Below are 9,346 nucleotides of genomic sequence, written 5' to 3'. Positions count from 1 at the left end.
ATAACAGAATGTTACCAGACAGAGTTGTTTTAGAGGGAAATACAGAGACTGCTTGATGAAAAACTGTCCCTGAAGGCAACGCGCATCAGCGGTTTTGGATGAATTATCCCTTTAAAGTCATGTCTGTTCTGCTTCGGTCCAAATCCTCCAAGGATCAAACATCACAGGTCAAACAAACAGGTGTGTCCTGTCCTGACATATTGAGGACCGTTCCAATGCATTTCCTATGGGACAAAAAAATCTGAAAAAGTTTAATATTTGAAAAAAAAGTATAAAGAGTATTAAAAAAAATGAATGTCCAGAAGAAGCTGCACAATTTGATGTTTTAATTGTTGAAGTAGCAGAAAGTATACAGGACTAGTCGTCGGACTGCAAAAAATGCCGGAAGATGTGAGAATTACTGGAAAGAAATTTCCTGAAGAAAATGCGTGTGAATGCTGAAAGCCACAGCTGAAGCCATGCTGAAGTAGCAGAAGAAATGGACAAAGAGAGGAAATAGCTTACAGTAATAGGCTATAAAAAAATAATAAAAAATAAAACAGGGCTAGTAATGTAACTAATTACTTTCTCCAGGGAGTTATCAAGTAATGTAAGGCATTACTATTTTTGAGAGTAATGTGTAATGTGTAATATATTACTTTTTTGAGTAACGAGCCCCAACACTGCACCTCCTCTTCCTCCTCCTCCTCCTCTTCCTCCTGCCAACATGGTGACGATGGCGCAGCTTCAGTCTGAGAGACAATGTGACTGTGTGTGTGTGTGTGTGTGTGTGTGTGTGTGTGTGTGTGTGTGTGTGTGTGTGTCGTAACACAAAGATCGTTTCTTTGAACACGACATGATCTTTGACACACAAAGACTCTATGACACAATCACACACACACACACACACACACACACTCGGTGCCCTTGTGCTCATTACGAGCAATTACAGCGACGCTCATCACTGGTGCCTGGCACCAAGTGTCTCAGACACACACACACACACACACACACACACACACACACACACACACACACACACACAGAGGACAAAGCTCATCATCTTCCTGATCGTCTCTGACTCCCTGCTGTTCTTTCATCATCATGTTGCTCGTCTTCGTCCTCGTCCTGAATATTAAAGGACATTTTAGTTTCTGTAAAAGTTCATTAAGCACAAAATTATTAACATCACACAAAGGTAATGAGCATGAAACTTTAATAGAGACCTAATGAGAGAAAAGACTCTTTTATTTCTTTTTTTTTTCTCTTTGCATCATTTTATTCCTTCCTGTGACTTTCACACACACACACACACACACACACACACACACACACACACACACACACACACACACACACACACACACACACACACACACACACACACACACACACACACACACACACATACACATATACGTCTTATAAATGTTTTGTCCCCATTGTTTAATTTTATCTCTATTTGCTTTTAACATCACTTCACTCTTTTATCTCTCATCTTTATTTACCCTTTTTATTATTAACCCTCCTGTTGTCTTTCTGGGTCAAATTGACCCAATTTGTTCCCTTCCTCCATCCTTCCTTCTTTCCACAATCCCTTCCTTCCTTCCTTCCTTCCTTCCTTCCTTCCTTCCTTCCTTCCTTCCTTCCTTCCTTCCTTCCTTCCCTCCCTTCCTCCATCCTTAGTTCTTTCCACAATTCCTTTTCCCTTCCTTCCTTCCTTCCTTCCTTCCCTTCGTCCTCACTTCTTCTTCCTTTCTCTTTTGATCCAATTGACCCTCCATCTTTCTTTCCTTCCTTTCCCTTTTCGCTTCCTTCTTTCTTCCTTCCTTGAACAAATCTGTCCCCTCCCTCCATCTTTCTGTCCTTCCTTTTTCCTTTCCTTCTTTCCACAATCCCTTTTCCTCCCTCCCCTCCTTCCTTCCTTCTTGCCTCCCTTCTTCCTTCCTTTTTGACCCAATCTGTTCCCTCCCTCCATCTTTCTTTCCTTCCTTTTCCCTTCCTTCTTTCCTCCCTTCTTCCTTCCTTGAACAAATCTGTTCCCTCCCTCCATCTATCTTTCCTTCCTTCTTTCCTCCCAACTCTCCCTTCCTTCCTGCCTTCCTTCCTACTTTTCCTTTGCCCTTCCTTCCTTCCTTCCTTCCTTCCTTCCTTCCTTCCTTCCTTCCTTCCTTCCTTCCTTCCTTCCTTCCTTCCTTCCTTCCTTCCTTCCTTCCTTCCTTCCCTTCCTCCATCCTTCGTTCTTTCCACAATTCCTTTTCCCTTCCTTCCTTCCTTCCCTTCGTCCTCACTTCTTCTTCCTTTCTCTTTTGATCCAACTGACCCTCCATCTTTCTTTCCTTCCTTTTCCCTTCCTTCTTCCTTCCTTGAACAAATCTGTCCCCTCCCTCCATCTTTCTGTCCTTCCTTTTTCCTTTCCTTCTTTCCACAATCCCTTTTCCCTCCCTTCCTCCCTCCCTCCCTCCCTTCCTTCCTTCTTCCTTCTTCCTTTTTGACCCAATCTGTTCCCTCCCTCCATCTATCTTTCCTTCCTTTTTCTCTTCCTTCTTTCCTCCCATCTCTCCCTTTGTCCTTCCCTCTTTCCTTCCTTCCTTCCTTCCTTCCTTCCTTCCTTCCTTCCTTCCTTCCTTCCTTCCTTCCTTCCTTCCTTCCTTCCTTCCTTGACCCAGGTGGACAACAGGAGCTTTGTAAACTCTTGTTTTTAAAGACGCTGTTTAAATAAAGTTCTTATTTATGATTATTTACAGTAAATGGATGAAACTAAAATACTAAAACACCGTCCCTGTTCAGACCTGTCAGAGCCAATGACCTTAATTTCTGCCTCGTCTTCTAGAGTAAACACATTACCGTCACGGCAGAGTGTGTTTTACACTCACACACACACACACACACACACACACACACACACACACACACACACACACACACACACACACACACACACACACACGTAAACACGTTGTACATATGGACCAGGCCGATAACAGAGCAGCACCGACGCTCTTATCTCTGCTCAGAGTGACGTGCAGTGGCTGCAGGCGACTGGAGGAGTTGTTCTGGGGGGTTCTGCATGTAAAGCCTATAATTAGCGGAAGGAAAACACATTTATACGAACACAGCATCCATATTTCACACCGCTATTTGCTTCTGTAGCTGCACTCTTCACTGGAAATCAGCCTGAATGAGCCGTGACACTGAGATCTGCCTCGGCGCCGGTGTCTCTCCGCCCGCGGCCGTAATCTGACAGGTGAAACCGTAGAAAGTTCATTAAACCTTCATGTGTGAGGCCGTCGTCCTCCTCCTCTTCCTCCTCCTCCTATAGGCTCGGCTCTGAGTCGAGTGAGTGAAGAACAAAGACGACGCTCGGCTGCAGAAACAAACAGCAGATTGAAGAGTTGACGTTCACCAGACGACCGTGAAACAACGAGGCGGCCTCGGGCGAAGACGTGTGACACTCAACACACCATCATCGCCTCATACTGTATATAAAACTGTGTGAAAGATCACTACAGGTGGCGCCCACAGGAAACACAAAAACCTTCAGATTTCCATTTATAAACCACAATCAATTCTAAATTTGGCGCACGTGAGGAAGCGCTTTACACCCTTGATGAATATTCATTCATACCAAATCAAAGATGGCAGAAAAGGGAAAAAAAGGCCCATTGTGGCAGATTGGCCCATTGCCATAATCCCTATAGTCATAGCAGTAGGTTCGTTACCTTTAATTGTCGGTGCAAGCTACAGACAGAGTTGTTTTAGAGGGAAATTCATGCAAAACCGCTGATGCGCGTTGCCTTCAGGGACAGTTTTTCATCAACAGTCTCTGTATTTCCCTCTAAAACAACTCTGTCTGGTAACGTTGTGTTATTATCTCATAGCATGGTGAATGTGCAGCTCACAACTTGTCCACCAGAGCGTTGTGGAGTTGTTGGATTGTGTATTTGATGAGTTTGATGAGGGAAACCAAGAAATCCCATGAGCCTATAGCTCTGAGTAGCTCGCGGCTCTGCTCCGCCGTTCTAAAAACAGCTTGCACCGATTGTCCTGGATTGTGCATCACAGGCCTGAGGTTTACAAGGATTAATACACAAGGAGAGCAGGAGAGAGAAATACAGAAGAAAAAGCCACAGACTCCGAAGTTGGGAAGGAAAGTTTGAGTGAAAAATGAAACCGGGTTTGGACTGACTGCTGTTTTGTTCTTGTTCTGTGTCGTCGTCTGAAGGAAACATCTGTAAATCTAAATAAGACATTTCCCTGCAGGAGAAACTGTTCCACAAACCATTTCTACATTTACACTGTAAAAATTACACTAGTAGGCTACTAACCAATCCCTCCAGAAAACCCTCATTATGCAATCACATCTTTTTTTTTCAAAGAAGACGCACTTTTGCAGCATAAAAGGTTGATTTCCATGCAAAATGCATGAATTATACAGGACTTGCATGATTTCATAATCCCAGCATTTCCTTCACATATCTCTTCACATAAAGTTGCATGTTGACTTCACAACGAACGAATGAACGAAACCAGGAGAGCTTAGAGCAAAAAAAACCCCTCACAATTAAAAAAGACGGATCAGTCTCATCTCATCCACCAATCAGAATAAGTGAAAAAGATCAAAGCAAAGAAGTTTCCAGATGTCTCACAGCGATTTCGAGTGTGAGAACATGCTGTTGGGGGAATTGCATGTTTTTTTTTGCCAACGCCCTCAATGTCATCGTATAAAATTGCTTAAATACGCTGCATATTCCATCACTTCTTTTTATTTATTTAGGAAAATCCAACGTTTAATCACGGATTTTCCAGTTTTTTCTGCAAGGACCGATGAACAACACTCTGCAGAAACGTCCTCCAGCTCCCGATCATCTGCTCTCAGCTCATCTCACCATGTGTGCATTAAAATACCATTAAATATGAATCAAACAGGGAAGAGTTGGACTAATAGACTGATCCGATCTGGCTGCTTTTCATTTCCCTTCGTCACATCTGATCTGATCTCTTCATCTCAGGACAGGAAACTCTATACGGCTGAAAAATAATATAGTGCAACAGACGACAATACTTAACACACTGTGATGTAACGAGTGTTAAAGCAGATGATCAAAGGGGAAATATTCAGACGTAAAACACCATGCATAAATGGATGAATGCATATAGAAAACATACATAATACAAGTACATTTACATATTAACTATTGTTACGGCGCCGTCAGGTTATTGTTGGAACACACACAAAGGAAGCGTTTCTATGGGGAAACAAAGAAAACAGAGGAACAGAGAGGGTGAAGTCAGAGGTGGAGAAAAGGAAATGAATAAAAACCCATGCACTTGGAGTCCAGGTGACATCCCATCATGTTCATTCTGCAGCCGTGGAGACAGAGAGGAGAGGAGGAATCTAACCACAACGTCCCAGATGTGCTGCAGTTTTACAGATGTGGAGCAGAATAAACAGCTGAGTTGTTATAACCTTCATTTAGACACAAATACAGCAACTTCATTTACAAAAAGTACAGCCAGATCAACAAATCAGGTTTACAGAATGAGAGAAAAGTAACAGAAGATCACATGACATTTGCAAAACACTCTTCATCAGCAAGTTGCACTTTGTCACAATTTCAGAAATATCGTCTTTGTTCGTTGGATCGTTTTTTTTACTTTTTTAACATCAGTTCTCATTGGCAATTGTTACATTGAAATGAGCAGGCTTGGCATCCTGGAAATCTGCTTGATAAGTTTTGGAGACATGCAGTGGTTGTTTGCCACGACCCCCCACCCACCCCAGAATTTGCACTAGCCAAATTTTTTTCCGGTGAAAATAAGAGCGATTCTATATGTTCGTAAAACAAAACAGTGTTTCCCACTCATCATGAAAATAGTAGGCCTGGATTTATTACTTTCAGGTGTTGTCCCTCCTCCATTAAATATGAAAGGAGGCTGAAAACCACAGGTCATGTCTGTTCTGATGATACAAGTCATTGGTCCTGAAATGTGAGTTTCTCTTCTATGAAACACGTTCTACATCTGGGGGCAAAGCTCTGTGGGGAGAAACAGCTGGACAGGGAACCGGCCATCGAAGCTTCGATTATGATCGATTTTATGTCTGTGACTAATCGATTATCTAAATATGGTAATCGGGACGACCCTAGAGTTTGGAAACTGGGCCGGTACGGAAGAGCATTAGGGCCAACAACAGAGATTTCTTTTTTTTAAGATTCTGAGATAAAAAGTCTGAATTTCTGAGATTTTTTTCTCAGAATCTTAAAGGGACAACGAGGAGTTTCTATTTGGTTATAAAAAAGTCTCACGTTAATGTGGATGAATCTACGCTACCCACACTTGTTAATGGGCCCATTTTCTATAAATATATGGTTTTGTCTCTATCATTATTACTACGACGGTATGTGATCGTCTTCCAACCTCTGACTTTAATTCTTGATGAATGAAAACATGAGTCTGTAGTGTGGAAACACTTCGCTTTTCCAAAACTCCTCGTTGTCCCTTTAACCAAAAAAATCTCTGTTCTTGGCCCCTAATGCTCTTTCTTCCGTAGGCCGGTGACTTCCTGCAGCAGACCAGAGCTCATTGTTGTAGAAGGACACACACTCAGGTTCAGAGCTGGAGTGTGTGTCTGAGTGAGGACGTTGTGTGTGTGTATGTGTGTGTGTTGTGGTCGTTGGCTGGTGTCACTCTCTTCTCCCTCATTACAGATGTTCATCCTCCTCTTTGTCTCCTTTCTCCTTCCCCTCGGCTCCCTCTGACTTCCTGCCTCAGGGTTTCCTCTCTCCTTCTCTCCTTCTCTCCTTCTCTCTTTATCTCCTCTCCTTCTCTTTCTCTCCTCCTCTCCTCCTCTCCTCTCCTCTCACACTAATGAGGACACCGGCCTGTTTGTCTGCTGCTGCCATGAAGCCGAGCGTGTGCTGCTGCTGCTTGGAGATGTTTGCACAGATCAGACTCAACCACAACGACGACGACGCTCCACTTGAAAATCCACTTGATTGGTTTGGGGTGTCTCTGGAAATGAAGCTTGTTTTGATCCATAAAGTTGTGATTGAAGGGAGTCGGAGGAGTCGGAGCGGGGGCGGGGGCGGGGGCGGTGTTTCTGGGGCCTCGTGCTCTTCAGGTCATTTAGTTTATGAGCCTCGACAGCAGCCGTTAAGATTTAACTTCCTGTTTATTACCGACATTAAAAATGCATTTTATTTGTCTACGACGCTTTCAACAGCGTTCCACATCAGCAGGGTCTGAATTAGAGGAGGAGGGAGGAGGAGGGGGGGTCTGATAAAGAGGAGGTGACAACAACAGTTCAAGGAGGGGGTCGAACATCCAGACGTCCTTCTGAGATGAAAGCGTAAAAGCTAAAATACATTTCCCAATACTCATAAAAACCAGATAACATGACTCCAAACAGAGTGGATAATATAATAAAGTAGCTGTAAACATCAGTGTTTTTCAACCAGGAGCACTCACACCCCTAGTGGAGCTCGGTGTAATTGCAAAGGGAACTTAAAACGATAAGATTCCATTTTATTAAAGGAGATTTCCGGTCATTTTTGACCCCTAAATCGTTGTCCTGATGGTCACCCAGTGTTGGTTGGAGCAAAAAACGCAACTAAAATTGATGCAGGCAAACCGGAGTTACACCATGGCTAGACGGCGCTAGCGATAGCCACAACGCTAACCTATGGGGGCAATTCTTTCAATCACAACAAACACTCAAAAAAAAATCTGATATTTCTGGTACATGACTGGAATCCTTAGAGACACCACTGAACTCATATAGAGAGTATAAACAGTAGAAACTTTGTGTTTTTGCATGTAGCCACTCACCTCAGATAGCCCAACTCTGAAACATCCTGGAAAGACATTACTATCCCATCACAGAGCGCCTGCTCTCCCCGCCACAGAAACTAACACTTTTTCCTTGTTGTGATGATTTCTTTACTAAAATAAACGGTCAGAGATATTTTGGACATTACCACTGCACTGATCCACCGGTTATTGTTGTAAAGAAATCATCACAACAAGGAAAAAGTGTTAGTTTCTTAGTTTCAGAGTTGGGCTATCTGAGGTGAGTGGCTACATGCAAACACACAAAGTCTATACTGTTTCTACTCTACACTATATGGGTTCAGTGGTGTCTCTAAGGATTCCAGTCATGTACCAGAGATATTTGATTGTTTTCTGAGTGTTTGTTGTGGTTGAAAGAATTGCCCCCATGGGTTAGCGTTGTGGCTAATATCCCTAGCGCCGGGTAGCTATGGTAACTCCGGTTTGCCTGCATCAATTTTAGTCGCGTTTTTTGCTCCCCCCAACACTGGGTGACCATCAGCACAACGATTTAGGGGTCAAAAATGACCGGAATTCTCCTTTAATTAAATGACGTTCACAGACATTTGATCATTTTACTACAATAGTATAGTGACCAGAGCCATTGTTACTGCTTGGACTGCAGAAGCTAAGATAGGCTAATTGGCATTTTCCTCTAATCACATATGTTTTAAACAGGAACTATGCAAAACAGTGAAATTTACTGAATGACGCCATAATTACAAACTCGACACTTCTGCTGTTCTAACTTTTCTGCAGATTGTCTCCATTCATTTTGTGATTGGGCTTTTATTGTGAAATATTGCAAAGGAAAATGGTGTAAAACTTACAGCGACTTTTGAAAATGAACTTTTGTTGAGTCTGTCTTGAAGCTACAGCATAATTGTTTGAAATCCGTTATTTACCTTCATGAGACATAAATTTGCTGTCGGTTACTACACCTATCTGATTGAAATCATTGTAATCGTACATTTGTCTTCAAAATCGTTGCAATTAAATAAAAAAAGCTATTTCTATTTCTGTCCAGTTGGATTTGGACTTTCTTACTTTAAAAAATATATATTTAAAATGTTTAAAAACTCTTTTTATTGTTTGGTTTTGTCTGAGAAAGCATTAACTGGCCTCTGTAGTGTTTTTGTGATCAGTGGTCGGCCGCGTACATTTGAATTAGAAAAGGTCAAGAACCACTGCAATATAATAGGCCTATAATATAATATAATATAATATAATATAATAATATGTATGCATGGCCTTTCATTTTCTGTACAGTGCCATGAGATGATGTATATTATCATTGGTACAAATAATATTGAATTTCATTTCATTAACAACATAAAATGTCAGATCTGACCTGGTGTCAGCAAACAGAGGAGCTGTTGAATATTTCATGTTCATATGAGTCTTTTTGTGGAGAAAGCAGCTGCTTTAGTTTGTGTTTTACCTTTTCCATTTCTTTTCTTTCATAACATACGTGCTTTTAATATCCATTTTATTCTGCTTTATATTTAACACTCCAGAGAAACATTGTACTTTAAAG

The sequence above is a fragment of the Trachurus trachurus genome, assembly GCF_905171665.1.
Source record: "Trachurus trachurus genome assembly, chromosome: 4".
Lineage (NCBI taxonomy): Eukaryota > Metazoa > Chordata > Actinopteri > Carangiformes > Carangidae > Trachurus > Trachurus trachurus.
This window is presented reverse-complemented; position numbering follows the sequence as displayed.